The following is a 24,386-nucleotide window of genomic DNA, read 5'->3' as shown; positions in this document are numbered from 1 at the left end:
AAGCTAAGCTGCTCCTTGTTGTTCACCCTGCACTGCCCTTTCAGACACGGGCCACAGCTTCCCAACACTGGACTGCAGAAGCAAATGGCCAGGGAGCTGCTTATGAGGGGACTGAGCCATTCCCTCTCTTAGGGCCACTGAAAGGGATTGTGAATCCTTACTCCTGAACTTTGGCACAGCTCTCTGTCCACAAACACACATGTTCACACATGGAGGGGGGGAAACCACGGGTTTGGGTTTGTTTTTTGTTTCTATAGGTGTATTTTTTAATCCTGAAAAGACCTGTGTGCTCTCCTTAACGTGAGATTTTAGTCAGTTGTGCCTAGGTTGTTTTTTTCCAAATAAAGTTCTAACTCCATCTCTCCTTGTTGATGTTTCTCCTCTCTCATGTCTGAGAATGAGCTGCTAGCATCGGGCTGCCCGCCAGCCTTTGTTGCTCGGAGATCACAAAAATTCCCCTTGCCCAGAGTGGCAGGGATGAGGGGAGGGTTCAGCCAGAGGGATAAATAATAAACACTGGGAAATGATTGATTGACTGCCTAACAGAAACTCCCTCCAGTTCCCTTGCCTGCCTCCACATTATCAAGGAAGGCTGGGAAGAGATGGACAGAGAGCAGAGCTTCCACACTCTTGCCATGGAAACACTCCTTTCTTGTATCCCCCCGGCACACCTCTGCACCCAGAGACCACCTACAGTGTTAGGCCAGCTCAGCAGGAAAAGGGCGACAAAACCTGTTCCCCGAGCATCTTATTGCTTGCCCCTGCAGTAAAAGTGCCCTGAAAGGCATTTTTGAGAGGCAAGGTCTTGAGAGGTGTTGAGAATCCACTGCTAATCATCTCTGCAAAGTGTTCCTGTGGGTACTCAGCCTTCTTAAGGCACAGTTGCCCAGCACAAATAAAACCCTTTCCTCTCCCAGCTGATGACTGCCCTCTGAGTTTCATCCTTTGCTCCCACTTTCTGACTTTCACAGGCTCCCTCCTTCTGACCTTGGATCCCCCTGTCCACTCAAAGGAAGTAACCTTCCTGCCTTCCTCCACACAACTTCTCATCCCATGGGACTCTGCAGGCTGAGAAGCTGGAGACAAATAAAGCTCGGGGTCCAAGCAAGAAGCCTGAGAGGAGACACAAAGAGCAAAACTGGAATTCAATGAGGACACAGGGACAAGGACTTTTAACTGTGCTAGAAACTGCAGGGATCCTTTAAGATTAAAGGAGCCTAGTTTGGGAGGTTTTCATCCCAGAAGGGAGGATGCCACAGCCACACAATGAAGCAAGGAGGCAGGATTACTCCCGCAGGCCTGGAATTTTTAACTGGCATGTGCACAGCCATCAGCATGCCTGTCCCTTAGGGTGCCACCTTGCTGGGAGACATGTGCAATGGGCAAGTCAGGATCACAGAACTGTCACAGAACTGCCCTCAAAGATCACCCAATTCCAACCCCCTGCCATGAGCAGGGACAGCTCACACTAGATCACTCCCCTTGGAAAACTGGGCTGTTGAGTGGTATTACCATTTCACTGGGGCAAAGCACTAACCCAGGCCTCATTCAATAAACTGTGCTTTGCCTGTAACAAGTAATAGACCAAATGTTAAGAACTGTGAGCTACAGTCTCTGCTGGAGAGCAAAGGATAGTCTAAAAATAAGGGCAAGGAACTTCTCTGTGCCATTTCAGATCTCTGAGATCCAGGTGTATTCACCAGGGATGTTTTGGTGGTCTTGGAGACCACAGGAGTACAACCATCCCAGCTCTCTGTCACCCAGCCTAGACAACATGTGTATCAAAACAGGTATCTCCCTCTGTCACTCACTTCTTAATAAATCCCTGGTTCCATCTTCCAGGCATAACAAGTGGGGAATATTTGATGGATGGATGTTTGCACTGCCTGACAGACCATAAACTTGTGATTCTTGGAATCCACTGTCAAGGCCAGCCAGGCTATCACATCACAATAGGAGCACATTTACTTCAGCCAGCAAGCAGAGAGGCTGGCCTGTCATTTCAGACAGTCGTTGTATTCATTGCTTTGTACCAGATGGATGGATGGATGGATGGACAATCTTATAGTTGTGACCTAAATCAACATTATATGCAAGCTTCAGCCCTTGGATAGTCACTTAATCTTCAAATGGCAGCATTACAAAGACAGTGCTCTGAGGAGGGAGAAAAAAGAAAATGTGAGAGCTGTTCATTCTGCTGTTCTCCCTCTTTTCTCCAGTCTCTTCAGCCTCTTAGAAATGAGTTTTCCCCATCAGCTGTCCCCCGTCATCAGCTTGGTTGGCACACCCCAAACCATTTCAGCATTGCCTCCTCTGACTGGTGGCTGAAGGAGCCAGAAGTCAGTTCTGATCTACAGCCTCCTGCTGATCATCTGCCAAGCCTAAGATAGGAGAACAGGGAAATGTGTGTTTCAACAAGCTCTTAAAACAGAAGTACTTAATCCTATAAAAAGAAAAGCTATATTTAATAATGCATAGAATGCCAAAACTACCAAAGTAATGAATTGAGAAAAGGTCATGCCTCTTAAGTCCCTCTCCCCAAACAGCACAGGGGGACAGATGAGTGGGCTGAGACAAATGAGGGAGAAATTGAGAGAGGTGCTTAAAAGTAATGGCTGATCTAGAGCACATGGGTTGAGGGGGGGGGGGTGGTGGTGGGGGTTCTTTCAGAATAGGTGAGCAAGGCAACATTCAAGCAAACTCAAAGCTGGTAAAATTCCAGGTGGTTAAAAGGGAACAGGTGAAAAGATGCCACACTACACAATCTCCCCTCAAACACTCTTCCACTGAATATCACTGAGACCAAGGAATTAGGAAGATCCAAAACCCAAATAAGGAAAGCACTGGGTATCATAAGAGCAAGAGGAGGCAAATGGCCAAAGTATGAAGGATAAAGAAATTCACAATTCAAACAATCTGTATGATTTCAGAAAACCTGGCCTGCAGCAATGGTAAACACTGCTGACTGCCAGCATCAGCAGGAGGTGTGGAGGAGCAGCTCTCCTGCCAGTGCTGCTGCCTCCCAGAAAGCCTAGGACTAACACAAGCACAAGAACTGCTGTCCCCAAGGGAACCCTCTCTGTCACTGCTTCCTTGGGAGGCTCTTCAAGTTTCCTAGAATCAGAGAATGGTTTGGGTTCAAAGGGACCATAAAGATCATCTAATTCCAACCACCCTGCCGTGGGCAGACACACATCCCACTAGACCAGGTTGCTCAAGGCACTGTCCAACCTGGCCTTGAACTCTTTCAGGGGGGAGACAGCCACAACTTGCCTGGGCAACATGTTCCAGTGTCTGAAAGAAGACTGCAGACTTCCTCCTGCCTGGACTTTCACCAGCTTACAGTGATTATTACCTTTGTGGAATACTACTATTGCCATCATTTGCATTTTCATAGTGCTTCACACCTCAGAACACTCCTGCATGACAAGTCTGCATTTACATCCTCATTTTCCTGAGGAAGAAAATGAGTCCTGCTGAGTCCTGGTCTGACCAAGCCACACAGTCGTAGTGTAGCTGATACATTGATACTGTTTGTGACTAATTATCACAATTACATTCACTGTTCCACCATGTGAATTAAATAGTGGCTGAAAAATACCCACCAAAGAGACAGTTCCAGTGCTTTAATGCTTCTTGGATTATGCAAACACAGAGGCTCAGAGGAGACCTTCTTGCTGTCTACAACTCCCTGAAGGGAGGCGGTAGCCAGGTGGGGGTTGGTCTCTTCTCCCAGGCAACCAGTGCCAGAACAAGAGGACACATCTCAAGCTGTGCCAGGGGAGGTTTAGGCTGGGTGTTAGGAAGAAGTTCTTCATAGAAAGAGTGATTTGCCATTGGAATGTGCTGCCCAGGGAGGTGGTGGAGTCACCATCACTGGAGGCATTTAGGAAGAGCCTGGATGGGGTGCTCGGTGCCATGGTTTAGTTGATTAGACGGTGTTATATGATAGGTTGGACTGGATGATCTCAAAGGTCTCTTCCAACCTGGTTAATTCAATTCAATTCAACTCTATTCTACTCTATTCTACTCTACTCTATTCCATTCCATTCCATTCTACTCTACTCTATTCTATTCTATTCTTGGCCACAAAGCAGCCTGGCCAAAAGGATGCCCAGGCTCTTTCTGCATCTGGACTCAGCAGGCTCCACCTGTCTCAAGGGACTTTGGCACCTCATCCCATCAGGGGTTACAGTAGAGGCTGCTGCAGAGGGCTCATGCCAGTCTTTGCACATATTAGGAGTGAATAACAACACTTTGGTGATTACATCGCCAGCTGCAGCAGAGGATTAAGAATGAGGATGGAGAGTGGCAGCTTCTTAAGATAGAATTTTTAGCTGGAAAAAATGTGACTCTGAGGTGCAAAAATGAATGGGTTTGCTTTTACCTTGAATGTGCGTTGCTTATATGCTCTAGATGATTAAAGATCTTTCTCAGAACCACAGAACTGTAATACTGGATATAGATACACAACATTGTCAAGCAAATGCGGTGACAGGAGAAGAGAATCAGATGCACTTACAACACACTCACTCTAGCCAAATACTGCAGAAATGCTTCATTTTTCCTCCAGTGAACACTGCTTTGCATGTTTTAAAGTCAATTTGCCCAGGCCAGCCACATTCACATACCACCGCTGGTTTCCCACAGACCTCTGAGCAATTGAGTTTGACGGGCACCAGAGTTCTCAGAAAGTGAATGTCAGTCATGGAAACAAAATTTTCAATTCATATGGGCCAATATCCACCCCAGAGGCAGCTGTGTGCTCCTCCAGCCATCAGCAGAGCACAAACAATGTTGTGTAACCAGCTCTGCCAATCACAAACCAAACAACGCTCCTCCGCAGGAGACTACATGCCATAAGCACACAGCAAAAGATGCTTTAAAGACAGTGATGTATTGGAGCAGTAGCAGCAGATATCTGAGATATCTGAGGAGAGGCTGAGGGAGCTGGGGTTGCTTAGCCTGGAGAAGAGGAGGCTCAGGGGAGACCTTCTTGCTGTCTACAACTACCTGAAGGAAGGTTGTAGCCAGGAAGGGGTCAGTCTCTTCTCTCTAGCAACCAGCACCAGAACAAGAGGACACAGTCTCAAGCTGCACCAGGGGAAGTTTAGGCTGGAGGTGAGGAGAAAGTTCTTCCCAGCAAGAGAGATTGGCCATTGGAATGTGCTGCCCAGGAAGGTGGTGGAGTCACCATCCCTGGAGATGTTCAAAAAAGAACTGGATGTGGCACTTGGTGCCATGGCTTAGTTAGTCAGGAGGTGTTGGGTGACAGGTTGGACTTGATGATCTCTCTTTTCGAACCTTATTGATTCTATGATTCTATGATGTTGTTCTCACACACAGAAGGTTTCATAATCCCCTTGCAAGGTCCTACACTTCCCAAGCACAAAAGTAGCAAAAGCATGGCGAGGGCACTGCAATGCCAGCACAGAACATGCTCCCCCCTCCTCTAACAGAGTTTGTCACACAGGGTTTTGCACCCTGCCTACGAACACAAAACACCAGCCTCTGGAATTAAAGCAATCATATCCCTCTTGGCAGCAAAATGCATTCCCCTAGGGCAAGCCAGAGAGCAAAACGCAGAATGGTTGCAATATTTCCCTAGTCCTTTAAAATTATTTCTGGAGGAAAGGCCTGTAGGACTGCTACACTCAAGACACTTTCCTCCCTTGAACTGGCTACATCTTACCAACTGATTAGGCACCTTTTTTTCTCTCTGTTCAGACAGCCCATGACAAGCAACAGTTCAACAGCAGCATTTAAAGGAGCAAGACCAAGCCCCTTACAGACCACAGTTATCTCCTGAGAGGACATAGAATAGAATAGAATAGAATAGAATAGAATAGAATAGAATAGAATAGAATAGAATAGAATAGAATAGAATAGAATAGAATAGAATAGAATAGAATAGAATTAACCAGGTTGGAAAAGACCTTTGTGATCATCAAGTCCAACCTATCACCCAACACCATCTCATCAACTAAACCATGGCACCAAGTGCCTCATCCAGGCTCTTCTTAAACACCTTCAGTGATGGTGACTCCACCACCTCCCTGGGCAGCACATTCCCATGGCCAATCTCTCTTGCTGGGAAGAATTTCTTCCTAACATCCAGCCTAAACCTCTCCTGGCACAGCTTGAGACTGTGTCCTCTTGTTCTGGTGCTGGTTGCCTGGGAGAAGAGACCAACCCCCACCTGGCTACAACCTCCCTTCAGGGAGTTGTAGAGAGCAATAAGGTCTCCCTTGAGCCTCCTCTTCTCCAGGCTAAGCAACCCCAGCTCCCTCAGCCTCTCCTCCCAGGGCTGTGCTCCAGACCCCTCCCCAGCCTCATTGCCCTTCTCTGGACATGTTCAAGAGTCTCAATGATCTTCTTAAATTGAGGAGCCCAGAACTGGACACAGGACTCAAGGTGTGGCCTAACCAGTGCTGAGCACAGGGCACAATGACCTCCCTGCTCCTGCTGGCCACACTCTTCCTGATGCAGGTCAGGATGCCATTGGCCTTCTTGGCTACCTGGGCACACTGCTGGCTCATGTTCAGCCTATTCTCAACCAGTACCCCCAGGTCCCTTTCTGCCTGGCTGCTCTCCAGCCACTCTGACCCCAGCCTGTAGCACTGCATGGGGTTGTTGTGACCAAAGTGCAGCATCCAGCACTTGGACTTGTTGAATGCCATCCTGTTGGACTCTGCCCATCTGTCCAGCCTGGCAAGGTCCCTCTGGAGAGCCCTTCTACCCTCTAACAGATCAACTCCTGCTCCCAACTTGGTGTTACCTGCAAATTCACTGATGATGGACTCAGTCCCCTCATCCAGATCATTAATAAAGATATTGAACAGGATGGGACATGTACAAGTACAGGGCTAATAAGAAACTGTTTTGCTTAAGTAAGACTATCTTAGGCAATTGTATGACAGGATGCCATTGGCCTTCTTGGCCACCTGGGCACACTGCTGGCTCATGTTCAGCCTACTCTCAACTAGTCCCCCCAGGTCCCTTTCTGCCTGGCTGCTCTCCAGCCACTCTGACCCCAGCCTGTAGCACTTGGGGCAGGAAATTGTTCAGGGGTTACTCTGAGCTGGGTTTTGTGACTCACTCTCCATTAGAAAAGAACTCCTCTTTATTGCAAGGTTAACTTAGATAAGAAGGCCCAGGACAGATGCAGCCAAGATAGAGATGAAAATGAACTGTTAAGGACTCTTTTGAGAGTTACATTTTCTTGTTCACATTGGACATGAACCTAGGCTCAAAAAGGCATGTGGGTGATGGGCAGCTCTATGGCAATATAAAGAAAGCAAAAGACACATCAAAGTGATCTTCTTGGAAACTGGGTATGAGCTGCATGTTTTTAATAGAAGTCCCAGCAAAACCCAACCCAGCTGTATTCAGCTACACACAGGGTTTCACTTGAAAGCATGTTACCCACCAGCTCCTACCCTTAAAAGGAATCAGATTAGCAGGGAGAGTCAAGCCTGAGGTCAGAAATTTGCTGCTGTTTGCTTGGGGGATTTGGATGTTTGGTTTTGCTTTTTGTTGTGTGTGGGGTTTTGTTGGGGTTTTTTTGTTGTTGTTGTTTGGTGTTTGTTTTGGGGGTTTTTTTAAGTAAATGCTGTGCCAGATCTTCAGCCTGGGAACAAAGTTTGAGACTGAAAAGTGTTCCTGACAGAACTAGTTTGACGGGTGCCAGGCTGTGGGCAAGGCATTTCAGAAACAAGTGCCTAAAATTAGCCATTGCTACATCACATAGGCCAATGAAGCCATGCTCAGTTCCCACCTTGTTTTCCTTCCACTTCAGCCCAGACTCAAGGATGCACTTTGGTACTCACGTGTAGCAGAAACTGCCATCACCTTTGCTGCATAACATGAACTGTAAACCCAAGATCACACCTGGTAGTCCAATGGGGCAGGGGGAGGGGGAGAGCTCTTTTCCAATTGATTTTCCCCTTACAGACCACAAGAACTCTTCCCTCACCTTTTTTAACTCTGAAATTAGGTTTTATATTCTTCCCTCCCTCTGTGGTCTTGTATTTTCTTAGGATGCAGTGATACTTTCCACATTCCTAGTTTCTCCAGATTCCTTTCACCTTTCCAGAGAAATGACAGATTTGAGGGCTTCCTGAAAATTTCATTCCAGTGCCAGGTTCAAAATCAAGCAAGACAGACATTCACTAAATGAGAGACACTGGGAGCAATCCTCACCAATTCCTGACCACACAAGCACATCACAGCTCCCAGCAGTGAGGTATGTGAGAGCTTGAGGAGACCCCCAGAAGCACACACACTTACTTCAGCCCTTTTCCTCTTGCAGTGCAAACCTGGAGTTAAGGTGAACAGCCCACTTCCTATGGTACAGGTAGCCTATAGCTTTTAAAAGTGCTCCTTCCCACAAGCCAGATCAGGGCTGCCACTACCCCTGTGTGAATGTATAAGCAAGCAGCAAGGCTGCAGTGCACATACAGACATGCATCATATCCCAGTGCTACACATCCATACTGTCTCACACTCAGAAACACAAATACAGCTGGGCCTGGCTGCACCGCCACCCCTTGAGTCCTGTGTCCAGTTCTGGGCCCCTCAGGTTAGGAAAGATGTTGAGCTGCTGGAAGGTGTCCAGAGAAGGGCAACAAAGCTGGGGAGGGGTCTGGAGCACAGCCCTGGGAGGAGAGGCTGAGGGAGCTGGGGTTGCTAAGCCTGGAGAAGAGAAGGCTCAGGGGAGACCTTCTTGCTCTCTGCAACTGCCTGAAGGGAGATTGTAGCCAGGAAGGGGTTGGTCTCTTCTCCCAGGCAACCAGCACCAGAACAAGAGGACACAGTCTCAAGCTGTGCCTGGGGAGGTTTAGGCTGGAAGAAGTTCTTCCCAGCAAGAAAGATTGGCCATTGGAATGTGCTGCCCAGGGAGGTGGTGGAGTCACCATCCCTGGAGGTGTTTAAGAAGAGACTGAATGAGGCCCTTGGTACCATGGTTTAGTTGATGAGATGGTGTTGGGTGATAGGTTGGACTTGATGATCACAAAGGTCTTTTCCATCCTGGTTAATTCTATTCCATTCCATTCCATTCCATTCCATTCCATTCCATTCCATTCCATTCCATTCCATTCTATTCTATTCTATTCTATCCTATCCTATCCTATCCTATCCTATCCTATCCTATCCTATCCTATTCATACAGTGGCAGCTCCAATCTTAGCCCCAGCACCTCTATACCATAGACTGGCCTGCAATTGGAGCCTACAGCTTGCTCTGTTTCACTTAACAAGACAAAATTAAGTAGCATTTTAATCCTGATATGCAAGTACTTGCAATGGGGACAACACTCGTGACAACCAATTGCTCTTCTAACAGAAGCACTCTCATAATGAGAAGTATTATTTTAATTAACAACTGGAAAGCACAGTCTAGGGATGAGGTAATTTCCAATTATTGCAATGGGGTTTAAGAAGGTGTGCCCTGGTACTAATAGAAGTTACTGATGCCATCAGAAATCACTGGTTAAGGTACTCTGCCCTGCACTATGCAGTCAGACCAGACACCCCAGAACTCAAACCTGCAAATCTGTGAAACCTTCACTGCAGTCAATACAACACAGTTTGTAATGACACCTTCATCTTTTGTACACAGGGCTGCTCTTTGTTTCAATCCATTGAACAATATTCATTAGCTTCCCACTTCAAATTAGGCTAATTGAAACGAAGAGAACCTGCAATAGTTTTTGACTGTAGGAGACATATCCCCTTCCCTTCTCCGAGTCATTGCTGCCCCTGTTGGTTTGCAGTCACGTATCACCAAGTCATGTATCACCAAGTTAGGAGCAGATGTTGGTCAGTTAGAGGGTGGAAAGGCTCTGCAGAGGGACCTCGACCGGCTGGACAGATGGGCAGAGTCCAATGGCATGGAATTTAACAAGTCCAAGTGCCAGGTGCTGCACTTTGGCCACGGCAACCCCATGCAGAGCTACAGGCTGGGGTCAGAGTGGCTGGAGAGCTGCCAAACAGAGAGGGACCTGGGGGTGCTGATTGACAGCCGCCTAAACATGAGCCAGCAGTGTGCCCAGGTGGCCAAGAGGGCCAATGGCATCCTGGCCTGTATTAGGAATAGTGTGGCCAGCAGGAGCAGGGAGGTCATTGTGCCCTGTGCTCTGCATTGGTTAGGCCACACCTTGAGTCCTGTGTCCAGTTCTGGGCCCCTCAGTTTAGGAAAGATGTTGAGTTGCTGGAAGGTGTCCAGAGAAGGGCAACAAGGCTGGGGAGAGGCCTTGAGCACAGCCCTGTGAGGAGAGGCTGAGGGAGCTGGGGTTGCTTAGCCTGGAGAAGAGAATGATCAGGGGTGACCTCATTGCCCTCTACAACTACCTGAAAGGTGGTTGTAGACAGGAAGGGTTTGGTCTTTTCTCCCAGGCAACCAGCACCAGAACAAGAGGACACAGTCTCAAGCTGTGCCAGGGGAGGTTTAGGCTGGAGGTGAGGAGAAAGTTCTTCACTGAGCGAGTTGTTCGCCATTGGAATGTGCTGCCCAGGGAGGTGGTGGAGTCACTGTCCCTGGAGGTGTTCAAGGGGAGATTGGATGTGGCACTTGGTGCCATGGTCTAGTCACGAGGTCTGTGGAGACAGGTTGGACTTGATGATCCTTGGGGTCTCTTCCAACCTTAGTTATACTGTGATACTGTGATCACCACAGATCTTTCTTGAGGAATGCCAAATGCATAGTGAGAAACACTGTGCTGTCTCTTTCTTGCAATCTCACTACCACTGAAGGTTATACAACACACATTTCCCTTTCCATTTATTCCGTTATCTTAGAAAGGAAGGATATTCAGCTCCAACGCCAAGACTGCTCTGCCTCTTGACCCTTTCTGATGGCTGAAACCACAGATACTAACGCCCTAGAAAAACTCATGTGTGTTAACAACCCTTAAAATAAATACTGAAAAACAGTTTTATGACAAAACTGATGCTAACCACACCATTGCCTGGAATACTTCCAATTCTTCCACTCATGGAATCTCAAGTCGCCTGCATTCAGTGACTCCCAATTGAGACATGAGAACTGGCAGTGGCATAAATACCCACAGAGTGCTGGCTGGTACAGCTGACAGTCAGACAGCACCAGAATGGCAACCAAAGATAACGCTGAGCCTGGACAAGCAGCTCGGGCACTGGCCTGAAACCTTGCAGAGTGCCCTCAGGCTCCTACTCCAGTAAGTTTTGTGCCTGACAACAGAGGAGTCACCCAAGTTTCTGTTAGGATGGAATTCCCATCGACAAAATCAATATTGTGGCCTTTGCCTCTTGCTAAATAGGTATTGAGATCCTATGGAAATAAATGCAATGCCCTGAGGTAGACAAGAGATGGGCAGGGCAACCAGAATGAAATAAAATCACAGAATCAGCAAGGTTGGAAAAGACCTCAGAGATCATCAAGTCCAACCTGTCACCCAACACCTCATGACTAACTAAGCCATGGCTTCAAGTGCCACATCCAATCCCCTCTTGAACACCTCCAGGGACGGTGACTCCACCACCTCCCTGGGCAGCACATCCCAATGGCCAATTACTCTGTCTGGGAAGAACTTTCTCCTCACCTCCAGCCTAAACCTCCCCTGGCACAGCTTGAGACTGTGTCCTCTTGTTCTGGTGCTGGTTGCCTGGGAGAAGAGACCAACCCTCACCTGGCTACAACCTCCCTTCAGGGAGTTGTAGACAGCAGTAAGGTCTCCCCTGAGCCTCCTCTTCTCCAGGCTAAACAACCCCAGCTCCCTCAGCCTCTCCCCACAGGGCTGTGCTCCAGATCCCTCCCCAGCCTCATTGCCCTTCTCTGGACACGTCCAAGTGTCTCGATGTCCTTCTTAAACTGAGGGGCCCAGAACTGGACACAGGACTCAAGGTGTGGCCTAACCAGTGCTGAGTGCAGAGGCAGAATGACTTCACTGCTCCTGCTGGAATCTTTGTGTCCAAAGGAAAATCAGCTACAGAGGAGGGGAAATTAGGATAAAAATTCTGAGTCTTGAGCTACAGGAAAGCACAGGTATGGCACTCTGTGTCTGCCCATGCAGTGTGCACAAAAGCAACATAGAAATATTTCCGTTTCATAATAGCAGTGTTTCTGTGACTACGAGGGTCCAGAGCTGTCAGGCAAGACCTGAAGGAAAGGTCATATCTGTCACTCAGACAGCTACCCACACAGTTTGAAAAACAGCAGAGTTCTTGCATGTATGAAGCATTCTTGTGTTTTCCTACCACACAGCCTTCCTCCTGAGGCAAAGAGTAAGTGTTATTCCCATCTGCCGAACGATAATCTGCGTTTGATTGGCCTGCTGAAAGCTGCATGCGAAATTACGCTGACTTTGATTCAGTTCAAGCTCCCAGTGCTCCCTCCACCATTCTCATTCTGTGTCAGGACCCAGTTTCAAGTTCATTAGCTTCATGTCTTGAATTAGCACCTACCATCTGCATACAAATGTACTATTTGCAGCTAACGTTTCCACAGCTTTCCAAAGCCGTGAAAACCCTCAGCAGAGATGCGGCTCTGCTCTTCCAGCCCTGGTGCACAACTCAGCTTCCTGTGTGCTCTTCTCTGTTCTGCCATGGATTCACAGCATCACCAGGGCACATCAGGAAATCTCCTCACAGCACCATCTCTCCTGGGTGTGCACTAGAAATCACAATGATGCATGTACAGCTTCTCTGGGAAGTGGAATGGAATAACAACTATGAGCTCCTTTGCACTGCAGGAATGGGAGACACTCTGGACATATGCACCATGAAGATGATAAGGGATAGCTATGTATTTCTTCATTAGAATTGCTAGCTGCTGGTTTGTACTGGATTTCTCTTGCTGATTGCAGTAATGGCATGTCCCTCTTCTCATGAATGTAAACCCAACAATGGCATGTCTCATCTCTCTGCTAGTTCTTGGCACAAGGTGTGTTAGGCCACACTTTGAGTCCTGTGTCCAGTCCTGGGCCCCTCAGGTTAGGAAAGATGTTGAGTTGCTGGAAGGTGTCCAGAGAAGGGCAACAAAGCTGGGGAGGGGTCTGGAGCACAGCCCTGTGAGGAGAGGCTGAGGGAGCTGGGGTTGCTTAGCCTGGAGAAGAGGAGGCTCAGGGGAAACCTCATTGCTGTCTACAGCTACCTGAAGGGAGGTTGTAGCCAGGTTGGTCTCTACTCCCAGGCACCCAGCACCAGAACAAGAGGACACAGTCTCAAGCTGTGCCAGGGGAGGTTTAGGCTGGATGTTAGGAAGAAATTCTTCACAGAGAGAGTGATTGCTCATTGGAATGTGCTGCCCAGGGAGGTGGTGGAGTCACCATCATTGGAGGTGTTTAGGTGGAGACTTGATGGGGTGCTTGGTTGCATGGTTTAGTCACCTGGGTGGTGTTGGATGATAGGTTGGATGCAATGACCTTGAAGGTCTCTTCCAACCTGGTTTATTCTATTCTAATTCCACAACTGGTATCAAACCACACCTGAAGGCCACCAGCCTCTGCCATAATTCCAGCTGGTCTTGTGCTTCCTCATAGCTGGTGATGGAGAGCTAACTGTTGTTGGCTCCCTGCTGACTTACACTATCCAATGTCTGTGTCAGTCTGATATGGAAAACAGGTTTTCCACTTGACCATACGAAGCATATTAAAGAGATCTGCCACATATTTGCATTTCAGCACTGAAAAATGAAGTGACAAGACTCGACATCTGCTTTGAAGTAGCTCTGGTTTAGACCAACAAAACTAATTTTCACAAACCTATGGGGGAAATGTGGGTCTCTTGGGAATAAAAGGGGGTTTTCCCTGGATGTGAGCGCTGCAGGACCAAGAATAGAAGGATGAATATAAGCCTTTCAAAGCAGAGATTTGTCATGGAAATTCTGACAACTGTCAATGTGAGCAATGCCGCCAGGCACCGCTCAAAGTCTGCAGCGTCTCTCAAACCTGTCATGGGTTTGTAGACAGGGCTAAAATAAAGGCAGAAATGCAGCAACAAATATACACACACAGATATAGATATAGATAGATATATTATTGTTCAAAAAAGAACAGGTGGTCCTGCCAGCAGTGTAAAGATGACTCTTGAAAACAACTAATGCCCAGATAAGCAGCCTTCGCTACCCACACCAGCAGCACATCCAGAGCTCTCCTTGAGTTCTACCACTCTGCAAGCCATAATAATCTGGGATGCTGACTCTCTGTCATGACAAGGCCTGAGGACTTCCAAGCCTCTTGATCTCCTTCACCCAACATATTCACACAATTCCACCCTTCTGACCTTCAGTGGATTTTTGCCCTTCTGAAAATAACAGCACACGAAACAGCTGCTGAAGCCAGAAACGTCTTGAATGTAAATAGGACAGGTCCCTGAGATGAGGTTTATGTCCTCTCTTCTAGCTCCCCACCACTTGATCTGATTCCTTCAAAAAGGGATTGGAGCCATGGTTTAGTTAGCCATGAGGTGCTGGGTGACAGGTTGGACTTGGTGATCTCTGAGGTCTTTTCCAACCTTATTAATTCTATGATTCTATGACTCTATGGTTCTATGATTCTACCTTCATGTAACAAAGATGAGTAAATTTTTACAAGTATATTAACACTAAAAAGAAGGGCAAGAAGAACCTACACTCCTTATTGGATCTGGAGGGGAACACTGTGAAAGTGAAGAACTTTCTCCTCACCTCCGCCTAAACGTCCCCTGGCGCAGCTTGAGACTGTGTCCTCTTGTTCTGGTGCTGGTTGCTAGAGAGAAGAGACCGACCCCTTCCTGGCTACCTGGCTACCTCCCTTTAGGTAGCTGTAGAGAGCAATGAGGTCTCCCCTGAGCCTCCTCTTCTCCAGGCTAAGCAACCCCAGCTCCCTCAGCCTCTCCTCACAGGGCTGTGCTCAAGGCCTCTCCCCAGCCTTGTTGCCCTTCTCTGGACACATTCAAGTGTCTCAATGTCCTTCTTAAACTGAGGGGCCCAGAACTGGACACAGGACTCAAGGTGTGGCCTAACCAATGCTGAGTGCAGGGCACAAGGACTTCCCTGCTCCTGCTGGCCACACTCTTCCTGATGCAGGCCAGGATGCCATTGGCCTTCTTGGCCACCTGGGCACACTGCTGGCTCATGTTTAGGTGGCTGCCAATCAGCACCCCCAGGTCCCTCTCTGTTTGGCTGCTCTCAGCCACTCTGACCCCAGCCTGTAGCTCTGCATGGGGTTGCTGTGGTCAAACTGCAGCACCCAGCACTTGGATTTGTTGAATGCCATCCTGTTGGACTCTGCCCATCTGTCCAGCCGGTCGAGGTCCCTCTGCAGAGCCTTTCTATCCTCTAACTGACCAACATCTGCTCCCAACTTGGTGTCATCTGCAAATTTGCTGATGACTGTCTCAATCCCCTAAATCCTAGTCCTTGGTCACGTCTGTGTGAGTATGAAAGCACAACATCTTTGATAGGAACTGTAAGGCTCAATGTGTTCTCTTTGTAGGCTTCTCCCATGGACACTTGGAATAAAGTGACTAGTTTCACACTTGCCCCACTTTCTTTCATTTCCTATCATCCAAACCACTAGGTGTAACATATATTCACAAAAAGAAAAGGAGGTGGTAAAGTTTAGAAATGCCAACTGGTTAAATGCTGCCACAGGAAAGCACATCAGCCACTCATCAGATTGCTGAGACCCAGGACGCTGCAGTGAAAGACTGGCAGCTCTCCCACCTCATCCGGACAGCTCCACCATGCAGACATGGAGAGTTCACCTGATGGGGCTGGGAACAGCTTATCCAGCTTGCTCCTGGAAACTCCTGCTTATCTCAGTCTTTATCTGCACAGGAAAAAGTCTTTCAAGACTGAGGAGAGAAGTGGCCTGCTGTTATCCCAGGGAGGTGCATAATTGAGTCGGCATGATGCCGCAGACTACCAAATGCAGCAGATGGCTGCAGGCATCATCCAGTTTAGGATGACAAAGTTTGAACAAAAGGAAAACAGAAGGCAGGGAGTGAATCTTCTATGATAGGTTACAGGGCAGGGGATGAACCTTCATGCAGTCGCTGTTGCCCAGCACTCAGCCAGCTTCCAGCTCTCCTGATGCCACACAAACAGTGGCCAAATATTCAAGACTGTCATTTACAAGGAAAAGAGAGGCAAAATCAGGTGGTCCCTGGCAAAAGGGGCATGAAACAACCAGCTGTCTAATGCCTCCTTTCTAACATCCATAGAAGAAAATCTCCAAGAGTGTTCTCATGATGCCAACCCTAAATGCCACAACTCTGACTTCCATGACTGAATCACATAACCTATAGGAATTCAGAAATACAAGTATGACGTGCAAGTACCAACACACACCCTTTCCTTGCTGGAAAGCAAACCACTCATGGGAAAGCATGCAGAAAAGGAGTTGAAGTTCCAACCCGTCTGCCTTCCATTAGACCAGACTGCTCAAAGTCTCATGCAACCTGGCCTTAAACACCTCCAGGGAGGGGGCATCCACAACTTCCCTGAGCAACCTGTTCCAGTGTCTCACCACCCTCACTGTAAAGAATTTCTTTCTAATATCCAGTCTCAATCTACCCTCTACAAGCTTCAATCCATTCCCTTTTGTCTGATCACTACAAGCCCTTGTAAAAACTCCCTTCCTGGCTTTCTTGTTCTCCCCCCTCACATACTGGAAGGCTGCTATAAGATCTCCCTGGAGCCTTTTTTTTCCTCCAGGCCAAAGAGCCCCAACTCTTATATAGCCTGCCCCATAGAGGAGGTACTCCAGCCTTGGTCATCTTCACAGCTCTCTTCCAGACCAGCTCCAGCAGTTCCATCTCTTTCTCATTCTGGCAAAACCAGAACTAGATGCAGTGCACCAGGTAGGATCTCAGGAGAGCAAAGCAGAGGGAGACAATCACCTTCCTCATCCTGCTGGTCACACTTCTTTTGATACAGCCCAGGACATGGCCTTCTGGGCTGCAAGGGCACATTGCTGGCTCATGTTGAGGTTTTTGTCAACTGACACCCCCAAGTGCTTCTCCTGAAGACTGCTCTCAAGCCACTCCTCACCCTGCCTATATTTGTGTTAGGGATTGCCCCAACCCAGGTGTAGGACCTTGCACTTGGCCTTGCCAAACTTCATGAGGTCGGCTTGGGGCCACCTCTCAAGCTTGTCCAAATCACTCTGGATGGCATCCCTAGCCTCCAGCATGTCAACTGTGCCACACAGCTTGGTGTCAGCTTGCTGAGGGTGCACTCGATCCCTCTGTCCGTATTGCTGAGAAAGACGTTAAACAGCACTGGTCCCAGTACCGACACAGATCTGAACACTGTATCATGCATGATGCCTTGCAGGGAAAGCTTGGTATGCAGTGGCATTTAGGAGTTTATTTTTGCTGATTCTACCCCAAAGGAGCACAGACAGTAGGAGTGGAAACATTCTTTCCATTTCCCCAGGCGCCTCGCTCACAAAGCAGCTGGCTACAAGGTTCATGACAGCCAGACTGGAGCAGACGAGTGATACAGCTCCACAGGAAGCAATACAGCACACATGGACAAGTTATAAATAAACCTCAGCTCTTTGTGAACACAACACAGCTTACATGCCCAGAATGACTCGTTTATAATAGCTGCTGTGGTCACAGATCCTTGCAGGACATCACCACTGCCTCGGCAATCAGGAATGGCAAAAGCTTTTTTGGCCACAGGGTCGAGCAGCCTGTGATTCTGAATGGGAATGCTGCAAGTATCCTTGCCCCTGTGGCAAAGGGGGATCACTGCCTGTTGCAATGTCTGAGATTTCAGTAGGCATAGTCACTTCAAGGGACCAGAGCAAAAGCACTTTAATTGTACTCAGGGGTACTGACTGACAGCCGCCTAACCATGAGCCAGCAGTGTGCCCAGGTGGCCAAGAGGGCCAATGGCATCCTGGCCTGTATTAGGAATGGTATGGCCAGCAGGAGCAGGGAGGTCATTGTGTCCCTGGACTCTGCATTGGTTAGGCCACACCTTGAGTCCTGTGTCCAGTTCTGGGCCCCTCAGTTTAAGAAGGACATTGAGACACTTGAAGGTGTCCAGAGAAGGGCAACAAAGCTGGGGAGAGGCCTTGAGCACAGCCCTGTGAGGAGAGGCTGAGGGAGCTGGGGTTGTTTAGCCCAGAGAAGAGAAGGCTCAGGGGTGACCTCATTGCCCTCTACAACTACCTGAAAGGTGATTGTAGCCAGGAAGGGGTTGGTCTCTTCTCCCAGGCAACCAGCACCAGAACAAGGGGACACAGTCTCAAGCTGTGCCAGGGGAGGTTTAGACTCGAGGTGAGGAGAAAGTTCTTCACTGAGCGAGTCGTTCGTCATTGGAATGTGCTGCCCAGGGAGGTGGTGGAGTCACCATCCCTGGAAGTGTTCAAGAGGGGATTGGATGTGGCACTTGGTACCATGGTCTAGTCATGAGGTCTGTGGAGACAGGTTGGACTTGATGATCCTTGGGGTCTCTTCCAACCTTAGTTATACTGTGAGACTGTGCCAGTGACAGGGGTATTTGGAAGGGTAGGAAAACACTTTGTGCCAGAGCAGAGCAGCAGATACTCCACACAGAGGTGCCTCTGGCAAGCAAAGTACCTGGCCACTGAGACTCCATGTGGTTCATGGAGCTGCCTCAAAACAGGCACACGCCCCACAAGGCCAGGACAGCGAGGTGTCATGCTTGACATGAACTGCTCGTGGCTCACTTTGGGCAGCCACACCAGCCTGGTTATGCCACCTTTGTCCAGCAGCCATCATCACTGCCAGGTTTGCAGTGCAGCTGGAGCCTCTGTTGTATAGAGATGCAGGAGAATCACAGAATCATAGAATGATAGAATCAATAAGGTTGGAAAAGACCTCAAAGATCATCAAGTCCAACCTCTCACCACAGACCGAGAATGTTTCCAGCCTGCTTCCCTTACTGAGCAAAAAGCACTTGGAAAGGAACCAAAGTAGCCAAGGCAATATAAGTCTATTTTCTAAACCCCACTATTTTTTTTGGGGGGGAGGGGAATCTCACCTATCTAAGGGGTATCCAGATGCTATTTATTTCTCTGCCATGCAGACAGCAAATCTGATTTACACAGCAGAGCTGCATAACCCTTTATTCAGAGAAATAGAATGGAATGGAATGGAATGGAATGGAATGGAATGGAATGGAATGGAATGGAATGGAATGGAATAGAATAGAATAGAATGGAATAGAATAGAATAGAATAGAATAGAATAGAATAGAATAGAATAGAATAGAATAGAATAGAATAGAATAGAATAGAATAGAATAGAATAGAATAGAATAGAATTAAACAGGTTGGAAGAGACCTTTGAGATCATCAAGTCAAACCTACCACCCAACACCATCTAATCAACTAAACCATGGCACCGAGCACCCCATCCAGGCTCTTCCTAAACACCTCCAGGGATGGTGACTCCACCACCTCCCTGGGCAGCACATTCCAATGGCCAATCTCTCTTGCTGGGAAGAATTTCTTCCTAACACCCAGCCTAAACTTCTCCTGGTGCAGCTTGAGACTGTGTCCTCTTGTTCTGGTGCTGGGTGCCTGGGAGAAGAGACCAACCCCCACCTGGCTACTGCCTCCCTTCAGGGAGTTGTAGACAGTAAGAAGGTCTCCTCTGAGCTTCTGTGTTTGCATAATCCAAGAAGCATTAAAGCACTGGAACTGTCTCTTTGGTGGGTATTTTTCAGCCACTATTTAATTCACATGGTGGAACAGTGAATGTAATTGTGATAATTAGTCACAAACAGTATCAATGTATCAGCTACACTACGACTGTGTGGCTTGGTCAGACCAGGACTCAGCAGGACTCATTTTCTTCCTCAGGAAAATGAGGATATAAATGCAGACTTGTCATGCAGGAGTGTTCTGAGGTGTGAAGCACTATGAAAATGCAAATGATGGCAATAGTAGTATTCCACAAAGGTAATAATCACTGAAAGCTGGTGAAAGTCCAGGCAGGAGGAAGTCTGCAGTCTTCTTTCAGACACTGGAACATGTTGCCCAGGCAAGTTGTGGCTGTCTCCCCCCTGAAAGAGTTCAAGGCCAGGTTGGACAGTGCCTTGAGCAACCTGGTCTAGTGGGATGTGTGTCTGCCCACGGCAGGGTGGTTGGAATTAGATGATCTTTATGGTCCCTTTGAACCCAAACCATTCTCTGATTCTAGGAAACTTGGTTGTTCATTAGAATTCATTAACTTCCCCAGTAGAACAAAACTCACCCACACTGGCCATTGGATTAGCTTTCTGCTCTTTGCCTGGTCAGAAAAAAAAACAGAACAGAACAGAACAGAACAGAATAGAATAGAATAGAATAGACCAGGTTGGAAGAGACCTTCAAGATCATCGTGTCCAACCTATCATCCAACACCACCCAACCAACGAAACCATGCAACCAAGCACCCTGTCAAGTCTCCTCCTGAACACCTTCAATGATGGTGACCCCACCACCTCCTCGGGCAGCCCATTCCAATGGGCAATCACTCTCTCTGTGTAAAACTTCGTCCTAACCTCCAGCCTAAACCTCCCCTGGCACAACCTGAGACTGTGTCCTCTTGTTCTGGTACTGGTTGCCTGGGAGAAGAGACCAACCTCTGCCTGTCTACAACCCCCCTTCAGGTAGTTGTAGACAGCAATAAGGTCTCCTCTGAGCCTCCTCTTCTCCAGACTAAGCAACCCCAGCTCTCTCAGCCTCTCCTCGTAGGGTTTGTGTTCCAAGCCCCTCACCAAGCAACAAAAGGGTAAAAATAATAGGTCCTTTGAAAATGTCTCTAAAGATAATGACTCTTAGAGTAAGTTTCTAGAGTTAGACAAAGGGTGGGGGGAAGAAAAAGGGGGGAAAAAAGGGCACACCATTTGCTAAAACATTGACAGCTGCCTGCTATTTCGGAGAGCTCTCCTCTAATTGCAGGCACCTGCTGTGGCACACTATACTCTGAGATCCGTACCAACAGTAACCCTGCTCGGCAGCAGGCAAGGCCCCCCAGGAGGGACACTGCAGTCCCAGTTTTCACAGCGTCACAGAAACTGAGGCTTTATTCCAGGGTAACTCTTGAATGGAAATTCAAATCTCTCCATTGTCTGCCTCTTTCCTTCTTCCACCTCTGCTCCTTCCTGTCACATCACCTCTTGCTCTCCTCCCTTCTTTCTCTTTAACTACATTTTACAGTTCTCTGGCATTCTCACCCCCTTCATCCTGCCAGAACACAAGATTTAGGCTGGATTCTTACAGCTGTTGTTTTCTTGACTTCTGAAATACTTTTTTCCTTCTCTCTGCTCTCATCATGCCTTTAAGTTTCACATAGTCTAAGCTTAGAAAACTCAGGCAACCCTGTCAGAATGGCACTGCTTGGAGAGGCTAGAGAAGAACACCAGATTCCTCCATCAGCCCAGTTTGATGGCTATGCCAATCTCTCATCACCACCAGCAGCTTCTCCCTCTGGACTTTCTGCAAGTCACCATCCTCTCCCTCCTATCACTTCCTCACCCTTGTTCTGCTCCCCACAGACACAAGCTGCCCTGACTCCTCTGGTGCCTCCTGCCACCACCCTTCTAACCAGAGGTCCTGTGAGCTCTATTTGAGTCAATGTTGGGTACCACTCCTGAGAAACAGACAAAGGTATCCTCAGAACTGACACTCAAGGAACTTGATTTATATGCCCAGGTCTTTCTCCCAACACAAGGCCAATTACTGAGTTGAATTTGCCACAGATTTCTCTCTGCAATGTGGTATCTGCACTGCAGAATGGTTTGAGGTCTGGTGACAAGGGTCACAGATGAGTTTCCACTGGATATCCCTGGGAGCAGGAGATCTCAGGTCTGCCAAATGCACATTTACAGGCATATGCATTCAGCCTTCACTGAGTTTCTTTCCTAGCCTTGACATCATCTCAGAACCTATGCCACGGTATCCATATGGAGCTCCTCCTTCTTTCAGGACCAACCTCATGGAAAACAATTTTGTCCCTTTTTTCAGGAGTTTCTTAATTGTCTTAATAGAAAGATGGACAGTTGGGAACCAGAGAGAAATAGATGGGATAGGAGCACAAGCCTCATGAGGAGAGGCTGAGGGAGCTGGGGTTGCCTAGCCTGGAGAAGAGAGGCTCAGGGGAGACCTTCTTGCTCTCTACAACTCCCTGAAGGGAGGTTGTAGCCAGGTGGGGGTTGGTCTCTTCTGCCAGGCAAGCAGCACCAGAACAAGAGGACACAGTCTCAAGCTGTGCCAGGGGAGGTTTAGGCTGGAGGAGGAGAACGTTCTTCCCAGAGAGAGTTGTTAGCCACTGGAATGTGCTGCCCAAGGAGGTGGTGGAGTCACCATCCCTGGAGGTGTTCAAGAGGGGATTGGACATGGCACTCGAAGCCATGGTTTAGTAGTCATGAGGTGTTGGGTGACAGGTTGGACTTGATGATCTCTGAGGTCTTTTCCAACCTCATTGATTCTATGATATGCTGTGGAGGGTGTGCTGCCTGCTAGCAACCAGTGTAGGTGCTGAGCTTTTGAGAACAGTTTCTGCTGGTGCAGAGGGCTGCTAATGCCAGGCCAGCAATCATGATGTCAGCCCCAGGGTTACGTGTTAGGCATGACTTTCTGAGGTTCATCCTCTGCATCACCCAGGGCATGCCACTGGTAGCAGACCAAAGGAAAAGTGGCAGGAAGCACACAGATACCAGAAAGCTCAGAGCCCAGGCAGGCAACAGACCTGCACATTTCAGATCAAACATGAAATCAAAATCTTTGGAAAGAGAGGCAAGGTGTGGTGGGTTGAAGTTTCCCATCAACATTAACTCAGCACACACAGCAAACTGCCACACAGGACCAACTCCAGAGGGAGGTATGCTCCAGACTAGGGCAGCAGCGAAGCACAGAAGGGACTCCTTTACCCTTGTAACAAATCACAGGCACTTTATGAGGCCCCAGAAACACCAAGGCCTCACCACAGCAATTTCCACTTGGTAGCTTTCCTGAAGACCTCATTTGCCATAGACACCCTCTTTGACCCAGTCTCCACAGCATTTGAAAGGTGTCACCTTTCAAAGACTGTGATGCATCAGTTCCAGCATTTCAAGGAGTGCTCCAGCCCCCAACAGACAGCACCTGCTTCCAAATGAGAAAGTCAGAAAGAGGGAGCCAGTGAGTACAATTGTCATGGGTTGAGTTGGATCTGCTGATTCTATTCAATGCCATACTGACATCATGCCCACTTTAAAATGAAAGTGCTGGCTGGAGCAAAGTATCATGGGGCTTGGAGTTCAGATTATAACATGAGAGGCTTCCTGTTCTGGTTGCTCCTTCTAATTTTGGGGTGTTGGTCTTTTCCTGTGTGCTGGCTGCTGCATGCTTGGGGGAGGAGAACCATTTTATCACTGGCTTCTGCTGCTGCTTTGCTAAGGTAATTGTACAGTGTATGATCTCATTAAACTCTTTACTTCAGTAAGAGGGAGTGTTTTGTGTCACTTTCCCTCCTTCTGTGTGTGGGACAGAGGGTTTGCAAGAGTACACTATGTTAACCCAGGACAGTCCACTTTTGGTTCCCAATGTGGGGCTCAAAAAGCAGGCTGCCTTAACCAAGACAGTCTATTTTGGCAGGAGATGCTCTCTCCCCACTGAAAGTGGGCTGTGTTAACTCAAGACAGCTATGGCAGTCAGGTCTGTAGTCAGGTCTATGGACAAGTTAAAGAATTGATTGTTACAAACAGTAAAATAACTGTTTGACAGCTTCCATCAACATCTCAAATTTCTTCCCCTGATCTCCTTGAAGAGTTTAAAATGTTGACAGCCTGAAAGAGTAGAGACATGGAGGGAAGACAAAGGACAAGGGTAAAACTGAAAACTATCTGCACAAAACTGAAAACTATCAGCACAAGTAGGAAGAAGAGAGGCCTGCATAAAGAAGAGATCCAAAGCCGTAGGAAAAGGAGTGCTGAAGCCTATTACATGCATAAGGGGGCAGGACAGTAGACGAAAAGGATCACAGGAATCCCTAACAAATCTAAGACAAGTGGATATGATCTAAGAAACAAGCAAACTGCTTATTGTCTGATAAAAATATCACTTAGGCCAGAACAACATCACGATCAAGTCTTGAAGCAGAAGGTTCAAAGGCACCAAGGAGACAGGAACCTGTCAATTACTTTTTAGTGTCCAAGAAAGGCTTTATGAATGCACGGGTCTCTAGCTTTCACATATATCAAAGGTATTATTAATACTATGCCTAAAAAGATGCTGAATAGCATTGAAGTGTTAATTTATACAGACTGATAGCCCTCTACTTCAATGCCAGGAAAGGAGAAGCAATGGTTTGAAGAGACAAAGAGTGGAACATGTGCCTCCAGGCACTGTGTTCACATTCACCCTGAGACAGTTCTGCTGAGTGCTGCCAGGGGGTGCCAAGAGGCAGCTTCAATGTTAC

The sequence above is a fragment of the Dryobates pubescens genome, chromosome 12 (genome assembly GCF_014839835.1).
Source record: "Dryobates pubescens isolate bDryPub1 chromosome 12, bDryPub1.pri, whole genome shotgun sequence".
Lineage (NCBI taxonomy): Eukaryota > Metazoa > Chordata > Aves > Piciformes > Picidae > Dryobates > Dryobates pubescens.
This window is presented reverse-complemented; position numbering follows the sequence as displayed.